At 35.3% G+C, this 20,585-nt stretch overlaps 1 protein-coding gene across 5 annotated transcripts in view; it reads left to right on the top strand.

The window, feature by feature from the left end:
* CNTN1 (contactin 1) overlaps positions 1-20,585 on the top strand; it is a 286,536-nt gene that overhangs the window by 76,787 nt on the left and 189,164 nt on the right. For 3 of the 5 annotated variants that reach the window (XM_014566827.2, XM_014566826.2, XM_032493301.1), the window contains exon 2: positions 479-526. The exons of the other annotated variants lie outside the window; for them this stretch is intronic. The gene's annotated coding sequence lies outside the window, so the exon portion shown is untranslated. The remainder of the gene's footprint in view (positions 1-478; positions 527-20,585) is intronic. 5 annotated transcript variants of the gene reach the window in all.

Below are 20,585 nucleotides of genomic sequence, written 5' to 3'. Positions count from 1 at the left end.
TTTGCTCTCTGCAGATCTCCACACCCCTTTTTTTTTTTTCCCAGAAAATAAATTCTAGTCTACTGTTCGATATCCATAAATGGGGCAAGTTTAGCAGTGTTATGAGTTTTATTTATAGTTTATAGTTATGTAGTCTTATTTAAAATGCTAATTTTAGTACAATTCAAGAACGCTGAATAAGATGGTGTTTTATATATATGATGAATTTGATATAATTCACCAATAAGCTTTGCAAACAATAAAAATTCATTTAGGTTATAAGTCATATTTCTTTAGCTAAAAAGTATTTACCAATTTTTAAAATGTATTTTATAAATATTCCAAAATATTACTGTAGGGATCAAAGCAATAAATAAAGACTTCTAGAAGATTAAAACATTACTGATTTTTGGAGAAAATGTTAAAAATCTTTGCTTAAAGTAAAAACATCTTTATCTTCAAGCTAACTGACTGTAACTTCATAATTATTGATTCGTAGATATCTGCTTTGGGTGGTTTCTGAAGCTAATTTCAGAACAGCCTTAAGGTAAGCTGTTTACTTGGGGTGTGTGTATATGTTTATGTGTGTATTTTAGTTTTAAAGAATGAACGTATATGGTAAAACTGTGTGTAGTAGAATATTCAAATATATTTATAGCTGCTGAGCATTGAGAACTTTTCAAATTCATGATAAACACTCAATGATATTGGTTCTATTTTATCTTTCTGTGAATTTCTCAATTTCAAAAATAGCAAAGCACGTAATAAATTGTTTGATGACTACTTATTAAATGTCTTCTCAGTACCCGTTCGGAAAATACTCATATAAGCAGATTGCTGTGCAAATACCTAGAACAATTAAAGAGCAATTATTACTGAAGACTGTAGGGCTCAATATTGCTGAGTTAATAGAGGTTGGGATGAGTTATCAAATATAGGCTGGAGTAATGGGGACATGTCATGGAATTTAATAATAATAATATAATAATAATAATAACAACAACAAATAACAACAGCAATAATAACCCCATTTACTTAACATAGGCACTCTACTACAACACTTTATATGCTTTATCTCATTACAATTCTCACAATTTTATAAAGAAAAAGTATGATTCTTATTACTATTACTAATTTCATTTTGCGATGAGAAAGCTGAGGTTAGTGAAAGTGATATCTCTGGTCAGTGGCATAGTTACCAGCTGAGCCCTAGTTAACACGCAAGTTTTGGTTTCCTGTCACTATGTAAACTACCTGGAAAAGATGAATTAAGCCGAATTTGGCAAATTTGGGATTGGGGAGCCCATGAGAAGGGAATATCTTATGGTGTGAAGACCACTAACAAAAGCATGTAAGATGCTATAGATATGCACTGTGCTAGACTGACAAGTTGGAATGAAGGGCATTTGAGGAAAATGTAATTAAAAATTGTACAGTCGGAGCAGACCGAGATTATGGCATTTTTTGGTGGATAGTATTAAGTGATTGCTCCAGTTTCATCTCCAATGTCCTCTACCTGGTTTATTACCATTGTAGTTGAGTTTAAGAATCCACAGTCTGGTCAGAGGGATCAGTTAAAAAATAACAATAAAATACTAGAATTAGAAAGGATCTTTGAAAATTCTCTAGTCCCAGCAAGTCATGAAACGATGTCCTCATTCTAACAGAGGCAATGGAAATAGAGAGGCATGTTATTGCCGGAAGCCATGAAAGCAAACAAATAGTACAGTTCTTTAGGATAGATTAAAGGGACAAAGGAGAGGAAGAGCAGAGAGGGTTTTAAGTTTATTCCCAGAGCAAAAAAGGAAAAATCTCAAGATTGATAGAAAGGGAACATAACTATTTTGTTATGAGAACGGAATGAGTTTGGTTTCTCTGTTTTGCATCTGAAATATCCAAGGGGACCCATATTCACATATCTTACAGGACACAGAAAGTCAGATGAAGAAAAAAGATAAAGATTGGGTCCTAAATCCATTTAATGTATTTATTACTTTAGAATGAGTGATTACTATGGAAGGATTAGTATAAGAATAGAAGGACATGGGGCTGATATTTAAACACCATTTTCAGTTGAACATTTTAAAAATAAAATTTGGCTAGGTAAGCTTGAAAAACATATGTGAGAAGATGCAACTTGCAAAATGGTCTTGCCTTCTGTGACTAACGGTAAATTCTCAAAGGTTTTATATGCTTGGAATTTGTTTATTTCTTTGTTTGGCAATATAATGTTGATTTTTTTAAAAGTAAGTAATGCAAATTACTTAAAACTGAGCTCTGGAAAACACGTATTTTAAATGCTGACAATATCATTTATTCCCCTTGAAGCATTTAAGCATTTTCTTTCATTGGGCATTATCACTATCCTGTTAACAATGCTTCAGGTAAAAATAACTTAAAATTACTTTTATTTCAGAGTCTAAACCCTCATTCATTAATTGTGCAATAAAATATGTGAATTAGATGATAAACAAGGAGAGAAAGAGAGAAGGGAATCTCAGAATACAAGTTACTTCATTTGAAGTGATGTCTTTCACTAATGCCGGCCTATAATACTATAATATCTTTTATAATATTATGAGAGTTTTTCATTTAGAATCATTTCTTTATCTTTAACTTTGGTCATCTTAATTATAACATGTCTTGGTGTATAATTATAATATGTCTTGGTGTAGGACTGTTTGGGTTTTTCTTGTTTGGGACCCTCTGTGCTTCTGTACTTGGATATCTGATTCCTTCTTTAGGTTTGGGAAGTTTTCAGTCATGATTTCTTCCAATACCTTTTCAATCCCCTTTACTCTTTCTTCTCCTTCTGGGACCTCTATTATGCATAGGTTTGCATACTTTATTTTATCCCATAGGTCCCTTATATTGCTTTCATTGGTTTTTATTTGTTTTTCTGCCTGCTGTTCTGATTGGTTGACCTCTGTTACCCATTTTCTAAGTCACTTATTCATTCCTCTGCATTATCTAGTCTGCTTTTGACTGCCTTTAGCTCAGCTCTTATCTCAGCCATTGAGTTTTATGTTTTTAATTGGCTCCTCTTTATAGTTTCTATTTCCTTTTCATAGCATTCTCTGTTTCTATTCATTCTGTCCCACACACACTCAGCCAGAACTCATACCCCTCCCCCTCTAGCCCCCTGAGGCTCCCTCTGTGCAGTGGGTCCTCGCCCTCTCCCTGGGGTGGTCACCGATCTCTAGCAGCCAGTTTCGGCTTGTCTTTTCTGACTTGCATCTAGGGCTGGGGATCACAGGGACCCTCTATGCCAGTTTCTCTTAGTTCTGTCTGCCAAGCAGCTGCCGCCTTGGAAGCTTCACTTCTGTCCCTACTGACCTCCCAGATGGAGAGAGGGCATCCCAGCGTGATGGTGCCTTTCTTCCTTTGCCACTCCCTCCCTGCAGGACCAGTCATGCACCAATTTTCTTTTTCTTTTTTCTCTTACTGGATTTTGCTAAAATCCTCCTGTATTTTGAAGTGAGAAACATTCTGCCAAAGCTCAGTAGGTGTTTTGTGCAATTCATTGGGTCTGTAGATGTAATTCTTGGTGTATTTGTGGGAGAGGGCAACCTGTGAGTCTCTCTAGTCTGCCATCTTGGCACCTCCCTCGATCCAGCTACATTTGTGATTCAAAGAAATAATCATCAAAGAAAGAAACATCACAGAAACAAAGTCAGTGCAAATTACCTGAGAATATGGACCATGGGACACATGATGAACAGAATGAAAAAAATGTGAAATGTGTAATTGGTGTTCTAAAATCAGAAAGTAGAAATAAGGAAGTGGGGGGAAATAATTAAATAAATATTTAATAGCAGGGAATTTTCCAGAAATGTTGAAAAATACTTAATCTACAGATTGTGAACGCCTATGGAACATGAGACTGGATAAATTATAAGAAAGTTTGCATGTAAACACCTGAAAATAAAACTGCAGAATACCAACACTAAAAGAAGAGCAGGAGAAGAGACAACACTGCTAAGTGAAAGGCAGTTAGACTCACGGACGACTTCTAAATAGCTGAGCTGGAAGCCAGGGGCATCAGGATTTAGGATCTAGTCAAAAGATTTCAGTTTCCTATGAGCAGCTCGTGCCTCATGCTACTCACATCCGTCTTCCAGTTACATGTTATTGTGAAGGCTTTATTTGTGTTCCTCCACTCAACTTTTAAGTGCAGTGTAATATTTCTAATATCTAACAAATATGAATGAGCATAAATAAAAGTATAATATTAGCTATTCATTAAATATTAAATATTCATTGTCAGTTCACTGTGCTCGCCATAATGCAGTTTCTACTCTAGGCATTCGGGACATACAAAAAAAAAATCCCTGTCAAGTTATCTGTTTATGTCAATCTTTCACAAATTAGAAGTTGTAAGAAGTGTAAGGTAAAGTCATACCTTTCTTATTTATAAGACACTGTCTCTCATTTGTCTGCCACTACCTTGATGTCTTTGTAACTTTTATCTTATATGATTTTCAACAATTCCATGTACTCTCTTAAATGCTACAGTTTACTCAGGACTTGACGGCTGTCATCAATTCAAAGCAATTTATTTAGCACCAAATATGTGCTCATTCTTGTACTTGGTACTTTTGGGAACAATGGGAAACGAATCATAGCCCTAGTGTATCTTTCATTGCCATTAAAGACTATTTATTATAGTAAATTTTGGCAGACTCTCCTCATTGTTATTTCTGTTGCACAATTGAATTATTTAGAATGTTTAATAAATTGAGTTCCTCATCAATTATATTAGAATAAATTATTGAATAGATATTAAAAGTCATTGCTTTATTTTTCAAGCATGGCTAATGTAAGGAAATCTCATGACTTTTAATTCCATTTCATCAGAACAATGATTTTTTTTTATTCAGGAAGTGAAAATCTAGGAAGGCACAGGGGATTTAGTGCCTGAGATTCAAGGAATAAAGTGAAATGACTGTGGACTTTTCATTAAGCAAACATAAGCTTTATTTTCTCCCAGAATTATACAACAGCATTCATCTGGAGTTTAAGAAAACAATTTATTAATTATTAGTAAATAGTAATTTACTAGATGTATAATTTTATCTGGAAAATATGTAATGTCTTGGGACACCTCTTTTGTAAAAGATAGAAGATTAGTGTCAAACAGAATTGGTTTGACTTCTCGCTTTGCAAATTACTAGCTGTGACTACCTAGCCTTCTTCTCATGATTTAAAAAAAAATTTTGAATTCAAATGCAATCACATCTCTATTTTTTCACATAACTAGAAACTTGGCATGGCCATTTCAGCAGGAAGTCCAATGCCTCCCTCTTGAGGTCCTCTCTACTCCCATTCCTATTGCTGAAGATTCCCAGAGAATTACTCTATCTAATATAGTCCGTCTTGCTTCCAAAACCCAAGCAGAGAGAAAACTGGGAAGTCCATCCATTGCTTTCCCTACACATGGAGCTGCTATGGAAAACTAGTTCCCCACTACATTCCAACTGCACTGCTACAGGGATGTCCTGCCGGAACTGATCCCTGCACACTTTGGGCTTAATGAGTCCATCTGTCATCCAGAAGCTCAGCTGTAGTTCCTACAATGTCCACTACCACACAGTAGTCAGGACAGGAAAGGCTGCCAGCTGCAGCCGTTCCTCAGGCATCTCTAAGCCATGGTCCCGAGCTTGGGTCAATGGCCATGGTCTTCTTTGCCTCATGGTGACCTCTTTGAGGCTCTTGGTATTCTTTCCTACCAACAACCTCAATAAGAAACAGAAGCTCTTTAAGAAGGTTTCAATAGGGTTAAATCACAAAGTGATCCTTCTCTAATCCCAGAAAACCTCTTAGAAGATTTATTCAGTGAGCCACTTGCTGGCTTATACAGTGAGCCATAATTTAGCAGGTCATAAAAGGTGCTATTAATCTTTTCCCCAGGGAAATAGGTACCTACAGTGTTACTAAGGGCAAATAAAATGACTCTTTAAAAAGGAATTCTTTCTAGATGACTTATTAAGTTCACTAGTGAAACTTCTTATCTTCCTCTTAGGTTCTGCCTCATCAGATACCTTGTACATCCTGTAGCTGTGAGAATTAATATGACACATGGCCAGTGCCTGCTACATAGTAGACACTTAATGCATTTTGATTTTACTCTTTGTCTTATATTCTTAACTTTTAGTTTAAACCTTTACTGTTAATTTTATTTTTCACTTATATTTCCTAAATGAGATTATAAAACCTACAAGGGAAGAAAGTTATATCTTGTGCGTTTTTCTTTAAGCCTCAACAGGTTATTCAGCATAATGCCTTACCGAAAAATATTAATTTTGCTATATAATTATTGATTTAGTGATTATTTTGAAATTTCTTTTTCCATATGTAGATAATGCAATCTGCTTTTTAAATTTCCTTGTATGACTTTCTGCTATCATACTAATGATAAGGTGTCATTCTGAGCAGAAGCTTGCCACAGAAAGGATATGAAATTCTAATGTATATATTTGCATCTTGATTATTGAATTGCCTATCAGTCAACAACATAAATTGCTTAGAAATGTTCATAAACCCTTGAAATGATGAGCTTCTTTCTTTCTCAGAATTTGTGAAGCATGAATACATTTGTATGTATCATCATGAAAAGAACTTAAAGAAACTTGAATTTGAATTCTAGAGATCTCCTAACACCTGTACGTGTACAGGCCAGCCAATTAATGTGCTTCGTGTGGCACAGTGGAGTAACAATAAAAAGATTATTATATTGATTAGAGGAGATAATTGCATAAATGCTCTATAATAGAGCTCTCTAAAAATGCACGCTTATATTGAAAAAAAAATTAGAGAATAAAAGAAATAACTCTTAATCTCACATCTCAGTTATAAGCTTTTGTTAATATCTTGAGATATTTTGAAGTCCCATAAATCTTAATATTCTGTTTTTTCACTTCATCTTACATTGTGCTAAACTTTGAAACTTTTCATGTCATAAATTCTTTGAAACCACTTTTAAATATTATCCTTTATATAATTCGGCCATTTTATGTAATTTGTATTTATGTAACCACCTCATGGTTACATAAGTCTTTTTTTCTAATGTTTGACTTAAAGGTAATTTTATTTTTAACATCCTTGCAATATTCTCATATTCATGTCTATTTTCCCAGAAAATATGCTATGAACATTTGTAGGACTCTTACATTTCAGATGTCCACCCTTAATACTTGCTACTTTAACAGGCCTAGATCCATCTAATCTTGAAATACCTCCATAGACCCATGACTTGTCCAAATCCTGTTATTTATTTTACCCAAGTTCACACCTGAGTGCTTCCCAGTGGCTCATGCTAATAGCACTCACTTCATCCGTTGAGTGATTGCATGCCCCCTCTGTCACTCTGCTTAATTGTCCGCTCCTCCCCGCGGTTCACATTAAGCCTATCTTTACTACAGTGTTATAATAATTCATAGGTTTCCTAACATCAAACTGTCCTTCCATCCAAAAGAGTATTCATTCAACTTTATTTCTCATTTAGCACCTATCACCACATTTTTTTTCCTTTAGCACTATCACTTCATCTCTATTTTTTTCCTTCCTGGGCTTCGCTTGTTAGGTTTGTTATCAGAGCTATAGTTCTAGGTTTATACAGTCAAAGCAGTAGCCTAAATCGTGTTCTATGGAGTGCAGTGCAAACATGGGAGAATTAAAGTTAAATTTAACAATAACTTACCATTATGTAACCCAGTGGCTAAAACTTTGGGAAACAGAATGAGTTTTCAAATGTGACAATTGTAACACTGAGCTCAAAACAAGATAAAATAGTTCAGACATTGACATAAGACTTTGTCTTTTACACTTGAAAATTTAATTCTATAGATAAGGGGTGGTAGGAGATCTGACTTGACACCAAGTTGTATGAAATAAATGATTGTACTCATTAGAAGGACCACACAGTATATGCACCAACAATGCAGTGCAGCTGCCGATAAAGCTAGTGTGGGGTTACACTGGTTCCCAGATCACAGAGAGGGTGGCACTCTTCTCACAGGTGTTTCTGAGATTCCTCCCAGCTGCAAATTCTAGTACATGAAAGGCTTGTGCAGGATGGATGGCTCCTGTTGTTACGACACACATCCGGTTGGCCTTTGGCATTTGTCATATCCAGCTGATGCCCTTTGCTGCCTCTAAAGGGTTAACACAGGTGCTCTTTAGGAGTCAGCGAGTTCCTCCAACAGCTTCCTGAGATGGGCAGTCTAATGGATAGAAACCACATTCCCCTCTTACCTCCAGTGAGCTGTTGCCACCTCTGTGGTACTATCACCTCCTGCTACCAGGAGGCCTCTTACAAAACTCACCCCGAGGTTGGAGCGTCCCGCTGTAGTCGTGGACCACCTGAAGCAGTAGGAAACTCACAGTTCTCCCTGTGCATCGCGAAGTCCCGCAGGAAACTAGAGTGGGCTTTGCTCTCTTCTCCTTGGCTGTGCCTCTTGGCCACCTCCCAGCTGTGCAGCTTCCAGGCCCTGGCAGCACAGGAAATATCCAAGATTCTGCTGCTCAGTAACCTGCAAGCAGGAAGGAGAGCCAGCACCCCGCATTCAGAATCACTTCTGAATCTCAAGGGAGGGTTTTCTGTCTACCTCTCCCTCCCCTAACACCACCCAACAGAGGCAGGAGGGTGTTAGTGTCAATCTCCTAGTTCTCCATGAATTCTTCTCTCCACCCCTCTCTCTGAAGCCCCTTTTAAAATTTCTTTTATATCAAAAATAGCCTAGAAAATCAGTTCTGCCTGCTTCCCAAGGAACCATGACCCTAGCTCAAACTTGAGAGAGGGTCCTTTATAGCATTTAAGGGCTGAGCCTTGATTTTCAGCCAGTCAAGGGTTGTTGCCACAGAATCCCAGCCTTTTCCTTTTAGACACAGCTTATATGAGAGAGACTTTCCACTAGTCTATGGGTGAGATGGAGAAGGAGCATTTTTCTCAAATTCTTTATTTTTATTTTTATTGATGTAGAGTCAATTTACAATGTCGTGTCAATTTCTGATGTACAACATGATGTTTCAGTCATACATTTACAGACATATATTTGTTTTCATATTCTTTTTCATTATAGGTTACTACAAGATATTGAATATAGTTCCCTACACTATACAGAAGAAACTTGTTTATCTGTTTTAGATACAGCAGTGAGTGTCTGCAAATCTCAAACTCCCACATAATCATTTTTAACCTTCCTAAAATACCTGGGAAGCAGGTAGCTTGTGCAGGTTCACAGAGCATTAGTAGTAAAACTACAAGGTAACGCGGATACCTGTTTTTAGGATGTACAAGTGAAATGGCAAAGAAACACAGACATCATTTTGTTAGGCTATACAGAAATTGACTCTGAAAATACACTACATATCAGAAAAGACCTTACCCACATCTTCCCCCTGAGCACTGGCCATGGTTGATGATTCATCACTGTGGGGAGAGAGTTATATTGAAGTGAAACAAGGAATAAAAGTCCTGAAGAGGTACCCTAACCAGGCCACAGATGTTTCAAGGCACCTGCTATGTGAGCAGCACTGTTTGGAGTTTAATGAATGATTTAAAAGAACAAGAAATGTGGTTCTGTCCATCAAAGATCTCATAATCCATGTGAGGGCATGAAATTGACCTGAAGAATTAGTAGAAAAAAAGTTGTGCTAAGGTGGAAGGTGCTGATCATAGGAATTCAGAGATAGGAGAAGGCAGTCGAAGTTGGTGTCTTAAGAAAATGTTTCCTGAGGAAAACAGCACTTGAGCTGAGATTTGTGGGGAGAGGTGACTGGGCTGAGCTCAGCTCTCAGCAACTCCACTCAGTTGTTTGTATTTTCTTGGGACTATTGGTTAACTTTTTTGAATCATACTTGGCTATAGTAGTAAAATGAGGCAATGCCTACTTTCCTTATTTCAAAAGTTGTGAGGATTAAATAAGATGTTTTATATAAAATACTTAGAATGCTTATCAAAAAAGACACTTAATCATTATCATTTCTCTTTCTTCCCTTCCCTTTGAGATAGATAAAATTTGAGTATGTAAAAGAAGGAAATGAAAGCATTCAAGAAGGCAGGGAAGGGAAAATATTGTAAACCAAAACCTTAAAGAAGGAAGGAACAGAGTAGGTACAGAGATGGAAACAATCTAGTCTTAATTTTCAAAGACTTCTGCATTACTTTCTATCTTGATTTACAATTAACAGTCATAATTCTTGGTTGCATTTGTTTTTGTGTTTGTTTTTGTAATTGTTTTTATTCTCCATAAACCTTGGCAAAGTTTGTTCTATTAGATACTCAGGAAATGTTCATCATTTGTGTATGCATTAAGTAATTACTTGTTCAGCACCTAGTATGTGAATAAATTCAGATTGTATAGAAAATGCAAAACCTGATCATGAAGGATGCAGCATGTTGGACTTGGACATCAAATTTTGATATTCATGAGATGGAAAAGAATGCCTTGTCTCTCTCTTCCCCTTGAAGTTGTGCTTCATTCTCTACCATTCTTTAAACAGAATGAGACAAGCTGTGTTATTTCTCAGGGCTTCTTCTATGGGATTTCCTCTGCCTGGAATAACTCCTCTGTCCTCCACCTCATCCATCTGGAAAACACCTACCCTTTCTAACACTCAACTGAATGAACCTTTCCTAAACTCCCCCAGTTCATCATGGAGATTATATCAGTCTATCCTTTCTGCTTCCTCCAAATCTGGTACTTATTTTTATCAGTCCACCCATAACATTATTGCATCTTGTTGTTCACATCTCTCCGTATTAGATTAGAAATTTAAATATTGGGTCGGGGAAGGAGGAAATCTCATGTCAGTAAATTTAAAGCATTTCTCTTGTACATACCTAATAAATGTTCCACAATTCAGGATTTTACCTAGAAGTATGTAAAATGAGAAAATATTCAGAATTTTGACAAAATAGGGAATTTAATTTACTATCTCCAACTGAGATAGATACACTCTTTGAGCAGCACTTTTCCTAAATATTTTTTTAGCTATTCCTGTAAGAGACAGCAACATTATTTTTGTATTGCTGAAGTGCTTGGAGAGTAATGCCCTAGTGACAGCATAAACACAACACAAAGGCCAGTTTGTTTTTATATCTAAATGGGGGATTGTTGGTGAAGAGCTGTGCCAGCCAGTACAGAGTGGAATAGTGTTTTATTCCTCTCAAGATAGATGGTTTGCTGAATTGCCTGAGTTCCTGCTGTTTTATACCCTGCCCCTCGAATTTGAAAATAAATAACTGCCCTTTTTTTCTTGAATGGATAGTGAGAAAACACATAATTTAAATAAAACTCAGCTCATCATATCATCATTAAAAATACGCCCATCTGGAATTTTACCCACATGAAATATTGGCAAAATATTAAATGTCTTATTTATAAATATTGTATTTTTAATAAATCATTATTTAGTAAATCATTATTAAAACAGGGGATGATGGACAATTTCCTAATGAGTTACACTTTTAAAATGTTCCTTCAAATGAAGTGAATTAAGTTTTACATCATTGATAAAGCTATTATTTGAAACTTTTTTGCTGAGAGATAATATAATAAATTCAACAAATGTCTTCTGAGTGCTATGGTGGGAAGTTTCTGTAGGGGATAAACATGAGAAGATGCACAGTCCCCACAACTGAGCTTTAAACAAACAGAAAAAAAAATTATTACACGTACTGAGGATTGTAACACAGAAGGACGCAGGAAAGTTACAGGGACCATGAGAACAAAGAAGGGAATGAGCTCCCCATGGAGATGAACAATTGGAGAAGGCTTCACAAAATGATGAAACTTGAAAAGTGAGTCTCACAATTGAGAAGGGAGAAATTAGAAGAGAGAAACGGAGTTGGATTGTGGAGATCCTTAAACACCAAGAGAAAACGTGATTTCTGTCCTGTAGACATAAAGGAGTTGTGATGGCTAATTTTGTGCATCAGTTGACGAGGCTGTAATATCCAGTTGTTCAATTAACACTAATTTGATTTTGCCGTAGAGGTATTTTGTAGATGTGGTTAGCATCTAAAATCAGTTGGCTTTAAATAAAGCAGATTCCCCTACATAAGGAAGGAGGGCTTCAACCAATCACTTGAAGGCCTTAAAGACAAAACACTGCTTTCTCATACCACATATAAAAATGAGCTCAAAATAGATTAGACTTAAATGGAAGACCTGAAACCACAAAACCTCTAGAAGTAAGCATAGGCAGTATGCTCTTTGACATTGGTCTTAATGGCATTTTGTATTTGTTTCCTCAGGGAAGGGAAACAAAAGCAAAAATAAACAAATGGGACTTAACCAAACTAAAGTGCTTTTGCAGAGCAAAGGAAACTGTTAACAAAACAAAAGGGCTGCCTACTGAATGGGAAAAATATTTGTAAATGATGTATCTAATAAGTAATTAATATCCAACATACACAACTCAATATGAAAAAAAAAGCCCTACTAAAAGTTGGGCAGAAGACCTGAACAGACATTTTTCCAAAGAAGACATAGATGGCCAACAGACAAATTAAAAGATGTTCAACATCACTAACCATTAGGAAACTGCAAATCAAAACCACAGTAAGATACCACTTCACACCTGCCAGAATGCAAAAAGACAACAAATATCAAGTGTTGGCAAGGATGTGGAGAAAAGGGAAGCCTTGTACACTGTTGGTGTGAATGTAAATTGGTGCAGCCACTGTGGAAAACAGTATGAGAATCATCAAAAAATTTAAAATAGAACTACTATGCAATCTTGCAATTCCACTTCTGAATGTTTTTTCCAAAGAACAATACTAATTTGACAAGATATATGCATCCCTATGTTTATTGCAGTATTATTTACAGTAGCCAAGATATGGAAGCAACCTAAGTGCTTATTAATAGATGAATGGATAAAGAAGAAATGGTATAAATAAAAAATGGAGTGTTAGCCATAAACAGATGCAGTCCTGCCATTTGTGACAACATGAATGGACCTAGAGGGTATTATGCTTAGTGAAATATGTCAGAGAAAGACAAATACCATGTGTTTCATCTTTACATAGAATTTTAAAAAAACAAAGCAAATGAACAAACATAAGTAAAATTGAAAGGAATGGGGGATGAGTGAAATAAGTGAGAGAAATTAGAATGTACAAACTTCTGGTTACATAACGAGTGATCATGGGGATAAAATACACAGTGTGGGGAGTATGGTCAATAATAATGTAATATCTCTGTATGGTGATAGATGGTAATGAGACTCATTGTGGTGATCATTTTGTAATGTATAGAAGTATCAAATAACTATTGTTGCACACCAGGAAGTATCACTGGATTGTAGGTCAATTATACTTCAAAAGACAAACAAACAAACTCATAGAAAAAGACATCAGATTTTTGGTTACCAGAGGATGAGAGTAGGAAGACAAATCAGATGAAGACGGTCAAAAGATAATCTTCCAGTTATAAGGTGAATAAATACTTGGGATGTAATGTACAACATGATTAATATAATTAACACTACTGTTTGTTATATATGAAAATTATTAAGAGAGTAAATCCTAGGAGTTCTCATCATAAGGAAAAACATTTTTTTCTTTTTCTTTTTTTTTTTTTTGTATCTACATGAGATGATGGAATCACTAAACTTATCATGGCAATCATTTCATCATGTGTATAAGTCAAACTATTATGCTGTACACCAACTTATACAGTGCTATAAGTCAATTGTATCTCCATAAAACTGGAAGAAAAAGGAAAAGAAAAAGTAATACAATTTTCCACAAGGAAAGCCATTTGCAGAAACACAAGGGTTACTTTCTGTCAAAAAAGTGATATGAACACCTTTTTAAAGTGTTTGCTGATTCTCATTTAAATTTTCACTAACTCTTTAATGATAAGAGGAATAAAACTTCTTATCAGGGATTTAAAGTAATTTAAGTACTGAACATAGCATGGTCCTATTTTATGTTCTGGCATGTTGAAACAAGAAATTATTAATAAGCATCTTCACCAACTGAGGTTTTCCCAATTTTAATGAACAAAGAAAGAGACAGCTTACTTACTGAGAATACAGAAACTAGATCACACCTTGAAAACCAGAAGTTAGAAAAGTTAGAGCTATCAAAGTTTTTCAACATCTCTAGCAATCGTCTCTGCACTAAATTTGAACACATCAGCCTTAAACTACTACAAATTTAAGAGCCAGTTAAGAAAATTCTCAAAGGGCCAGAGGAGACTCTCCATGGAGAAAGCAAAGTGAAAACAACAGCTCACGTTATTAGAACTAATAGCAGTTAATCGGTGTTCTGTCTTGGGCTGAACATAAGAGAGTATATAAAGACAACAGAGAATTCAAGTAGGTCAGAGCAAAGGTAAGGTTGTGGGGACGATAAAACTTCCCCACTTACGAATAAATGAATTTGGACACAAAGTCAGAGCAGAATGTCCAGTGTAGGTAACAATAGGTCAAAGTCTACTGACTGCTACATGTTTGACGAGCTCGGGAGGCAAAATCCTGGGACAGGGATAAGTAGTGCAGATTTTTAGAAAGCAGCTTAATATACAAGAATCCTTAGCAAAAGATTTAAAATAAATAAACCATTTACTCAAAGGCAGGCAGCTCTGTTCTATATGTTCAGTTCTGTCGTAGTGCCTGATAATTGATACTTCAAGAGTCAGATCTTCTGATACAAGCACACACTGTGCATCGATTCATTCATCTATACATTCAGCAAATATTTGGTACCCTATGTGGCAATCACAGTGATATACACCAGACCTGTGATAAATGAAAGACGAAATAAACATAGCCTTTGTTGTAGTGAAAATTGTATTATAGTGGAAGAATTAAACACTAACCCCCTAATTACAAAAATGTGTTTTTAATTATAATTTTGATCAGTTATAAAGGAAAGTTACTGAATATCACAAGAATAAATTGCAGAAGGAACCATCCTAGTTTGCAAATGGGTAAAGTGGAATACACGGCCTGAAAGCTGGGTCAGTTAGCCAAGCAAATGTTTGGAAAAAAGAATTCCTGACAGAGGAAGAATAAAGTCTTAAAGTTAGGAAGAAACAGGGAGATGGCCAGAGTGGCTGGAATACAATGAAGGGGGTGAGGGTGGAGAGAAGACAGGGAAGCTGATGGATTGGTTAGAAGCCAAGAGGACATTACGTGCTCTGCTGAAGATTTTGGATATTATCTTAATTGTACTTCAGGAAAACACTGAAGATTTTATGCCAGTAAACAATATGATGACATTGACATTGTTAAAAGATCCTTTTAGGTGATCTCATTACGTATTTGGTATGGATTAGTCAGCAGCAGGGTGGATGTGAAGGGCTGACCTATAAGGCTGCCTCAATAACCTAAATAAGAGATGATGGTACCTTGAACTTCATTACTGACAATGAAGATAGAAGAAAGGAGATGGATTCAGCATATAATTAAGAGGTAGAAAGGAGGGCTGAAGCCATAGGTTTTAGACATAAGCAGATGGTGTCATTTACTAGGATAGATAGGACTGGAGAAAACCAGATTTGGGGAAACTATTCAGAATTCAGCTTTCTCAGAGTGAGATATAGCCAATTTGAACTATGAAGTTGATGTGTCTGGGTTTCGGAAAAGATATCTTGCCTGGAGACAAAATCTGAGTTTATAATCATATACCTAATCTTTCAGGTGTAAAAGATAATATCTCAGTTTCTGGAAGCTGTGCATGAATGGATGATGGTACCATGCCCTAGCATAGAAGAGAAAAAGAAAAAAAAAAATTTAGAGTAAAGAATCTGAGTTCATTTGTGAACAGCCTGAGATACACAAGTATAAACATCAAACACAAAAGTGGGCTGATGGATCTGTAGCTCAGAAAAGAAATTTTGGCTGGAGATATAAGTCTAAATTTATTGTACAATATCTGTCAAGTTACATAATTGGACAGGATAAAGTTTATATATCATTTAATTATTAATAATGACTGAGTTTAACGGCTGCATTGCAAAATTCCTGGAAATTAAAGTGGTTTCCAATAAGTTGGTATGGGCTGGCTTCAACAGACCACTGATTTTAAGCCCTTGAAGACAAGGACCATTAGATTCCTGGCACCCATAGCTCATGTCAATAAATAATTCCCATGTCAATGAATATTTTTGAAAAAAAAAATGTGCTCATCTCAATGTTAACTGTATTGGAAGAAATACAGGTGTTTTTTTGCATTCACCTTCACATGCCCCAAGCCCCTCTTTTTCATATATCTGTTTTTACTTATATTGTTCATTCAGATTGTTTTTCAAGCATAATTGTTCCTGGGTGATATACTAGCCAAGAGTTTTGCATCTGACAACTTTGCAGCAAAAAGTCAGTCTAGAACATATGCTATTCTTATAAATTAAGACTTTTAATCCCTACTTTAAATCAAATCTCTTTTTAATTTAAATTCTTGTGTATTTCAGTGAAGTATCATTTTGTTTAGAAGAGCCCCACACTGACTCCCTACAACTAAAATATTAGTTATATTTTCAAGCTACGTTGTGTAATTTCATAGGGCAGATGTCTATGATGAAATCTTTTCCAGGAAATTACAGTTGCAAGTTTAAAGATAAAATTCCTTATGAAGGAGCAAAGTTGATTGCCTTATGCAATAACGCCACAAAAACAAATATTTTACAAAAGAACTTACCGAAACATTAATATCCTGCTATGGGTCCTAGTTTTTGGTAGAAAAATAAAATGTGTTCCAAAGTATTCATATAAAAAAGAACTTATACAAAATTGCTTTATTAAATGAACCTATAATAGTTACATTTTACACTGAACCAAAGGTCAAATAAGAATGGAAAAACTTTTGTCCAAACTTATTTCTGAAATAGTTCTATATCTGGAAAATTCTACAGCACTACAGATTGGTTTTAAATTGTTATGTAAAAAGTTAGGCGAAACTAATCTGGGCTGCTGGCTGTCAGGACGGCAGCCATCTTTGGGGAGGTTAGAGAACAGAAGAGGGAACACAGGGCCTCTGGGCTACTAAGTAATGTATTGTTTGTTGACATGAGTGTGGGTGACGTAGCAGTGCCAGTTTGTGAAAATTCAACAAGTTTGTACGATGTTATATGTACACTAATGTGAAATATAGTACACCCCTGCTAGAGTTTTAAAATATTGGTGAACATATGCACATCCACATATATGTATGCAATATATACTTGTGCACTCAGATCATGATATGGTAATGATTTTTTTAAATACATCTATTTAGAAGTTTTCAATTAAGCACTTTTTAGTGAGAATGAGACTAAAACCTGTGTAAAGTCCATAAAAGGAGTCTGTGTTTTTAATGTGTTAATCAAATACCGTAGTGAATTTACCATCTATATTGTTGTTGGCATTTATTCATTCATGAATTCTTACACTAAACCTTATTTTTCAAATAAACCATCTTAAAGGAATTACTTGTGGGTCAAACTAGTCTTTTCAAAAGCTCAAAAGTCTTAAAAGACCTAAGAGTGTATAGACTTTTGTTGAATAAAAAAATTGAGACATAATGAAGTCAAAATTGTTTTGAGTCTGGAAGTTTATTTAGACCAAACTGTTTTGCAGATATTTAAATTTGTTACTGGAGAAGAGAAGCAAGATAAAACTTTTAAAGCTCTTTTCTAATGGTATCTAGCAATGCGTTCTGGCACGTACCCAGAGCTATTCAGTGAATGTCACAGGGTAGGACTAGTTGCTGGCATCTCTGACTTGACGTTAAAAATGCCTTCCTCCAAGAGCATTTAGTCACTTAAAAAGGAAAACTAGGGGGGAGGATATAGCTCAGCAGTAGAGCACATGCTTAGCATGCATGAGGTCATGATGTCCTGGGTTCAATCCCCAGCACCGCCACTAAAAAATGATGATAGTAATAAGCCTAATTACCATCCCCCTAAAAATTAGCAAAACAACAAATAAATACATAAAAATTTTAGAAAAGGAAAACTACCTCTCTTAGAATAACTAAATTGTAAATATAATTTAAAAGGAATTATTATGATTATTTGGGAGTTATTATACCTTCATAGACTTAAGACTTTAAACTGTATGTTTCAGTTCTACCTGTAACCATTAGCAGGATTCCTGGTAGCTTCATTTTGCATGGAGACTGAACTACAGTTGAGTCCTGTATGTGAGACCTTGGAAGCCATTTGGGTGCACTGAGATCTGCGAGCTAACTGAAATACTGAGAAAATGTTGGATATATTAATGGAAATAGGAATCCTGTAATGTTACATGGACAATGTACAGGTATCCTAAATCTGGAGACATGTTAGAATATCTGTTCCCCATAACTATTTTCTTCATTTAACTGAAAGATGTATGCCCACGACCAGCTTACTATATAGAAGTACCTGCAAATGAAGTCCTCTGTGTCCTCCTCCCAATAATATCCTTCTTCCTCCCCCCAGAGGGAATTACAATCCAGAATTTGGTGTTTATATACTTCTCACACCTTAATTTTCACATATATCTTTAGGCAAAACATGATAGCATACCATCTTGCTTGGTTTTACATTTTATATAATTGGGATAATAATGTATAAGTTCTGAACATTTTTACTCAACATTAAGCCTACAAGCTCCATCTGTGTTGATGGGACTTGTAGCTCCATTAATTTCTTGGTGAATTTTTAAAAAATATTGTTAAAGGATATTATGGTGTAATAAATCTGGGCTTTGGTCATATGGAACTTAAATTCTGTTTTATTATTTATATCTATATACCCTCGAGAATGTTACTTAAAATGATTTCAGCCTGTTTCTTACCTGTAGAAAAGGATAATAAATTAGTTCAGACATAATGACATAATGTGCATTTGGAGACATATATACATAAATATTATGTATGTAGAACAATAATAAATGCTTTTTCTTTTCCATATTTTAATTTTTTTCTTTCACTTTTAAAACAAATAGTGATTACTAGAAATTTTTGTTGCATACTTTATTACAAAACTGACCATTTGTTTATCTTCTGGGATGTTAAAAAGCAGAGATGCAGAGGAAGCATTTCATTATGACTTGGTTCTGGGAAGTGGTTCAGTAGCTTGAGGAGACTGAAGAGGTGTGACTTGTGAACTCAGAAAACCTAGATGTGACTTAAGGCTCACCTGTTCATTGGTCCTGTGACTTGGCCAAATTTCTTAACCTTTCTTTGAGTAGGAGCCTTCATTGATAAGTGGAGATAAATGCTACTTATCTCACAAGAGCTTTGTGATGATCAAGTGGAATCAGTTTATTAAAGAACTAAGCGTGTTCTAGTCTTATCGTATATGTTTCATATGTATTAGCAGTTTTCCCTTTTGTAGTCAACTTATTAATGATGTCAAGATATTTAGTTAATGTAAGGCTTTTATGCACATTTTCTTCTACATCTCAGGGTTTCGTTCTCCACATTTTAAAAATTTTTGTTGAAATGTTGTTGATTTACAATGTTAGTTTCAGGTGTCCAGCAAACGGATTCAGTTATACATATTCATACATAGACATATCTTCTTTTCAGATTTGTTCCCATTATATGTTATTACAAGAAATTGAATATAGTTCTCTGTGCTTTATAGTAGATCCTTTTGCTTATCTATTTTATATATAGTAATGTATCTGTTAATATTCAGCCCTTTCTTTATCCCTCCCTGCCCTTTCTCCTTTGGTAATCACAGTTTGTTTTCTATGTCCATGAGTCTATTTTTGGTTTATAAATAGAATTTGTATCATTTTTTTTAGATTCCAAGTGTAAGTGATATCATGTGATATTTCATCACACATTTTTGACCCTGAGTTGGTCCCTTGACTTCCATAGCTTGAACAATTCTGGCCACTCCCAAACCTATGTAGTGAGCGATAGCTTCACTATCCAAGTGTCTACTGGGAGCTCTATAAGTATCCAATTCTTTACCAACTCTTCATCTTTCTTCCTGGTTTATCTCTCCTTTGTTTTATTTAATATTCAGATCTCATTGTCTCGCCATCTTCTCATAATATCCGTGGTTCTTCTTCTTCTGTTTTTTTTTTTTTGGTTGGGGGGAGAGGAGAAGGACACTGAGTTACCTAAGTCCTAAAAGTCATCCATTATTTCTCTTTATCTCTTAAACTTACTTAGTCCTACTGCTCTAATGTTTAAATATCTATAGAATATTTCCTTGTATTTGTATCCCTGTCTCTGCCTTATTTAGGCCCCCATCACTTCTGGCAGACTACAGTTGAATTCCATTAAACACATTCTCTTCATCTGGTTACTGCATTCAGTCTATCCTCCAGCCATAAAATATACTCATATTACTCTCTTGGTGATATCTTTAGACACCTCTTTCTCTGAAGAATAGCTTCAAACTTCTTAACAGTGTTAAAAGTGTTGTATACAATCATAATTTTAACAGTTTTTAAAAAGAGCTCTATACTAATTAGATGTGTAATTTTGCCCTATGACCTGACAAAAAAATGTCTATTGTATCCAGAATTCTCAAAAGGTATATACTTCAGTTTATCAGGCATGTTATGTGATGTCCTGTCTCTCTACAAATGAATGCTTTTCTCTTTTCTAGAAATGGCTTTCTTTCAAGCCTTTTCTTCAAGACTAAGCTTTAAGAGAAAATAAATTA

The sequence above is a fragment of the Camelus ferus genome, chromosome 12 (assembly GCF_009834535.1).
Source record: "Camelus ferus isolate YT-003-E chromosome 12, BCGSAC_Cfer_1.0, whole genome shotgun sequence".
NCBI lineage: Eukaryota > Metazoa > Chordata > Mammalia > Artiodactyla > Camelidae > Camelus > Camelus ferus.
This window is presented reverse-complemented; position numbering and strand designations above follow the sequence as displayed.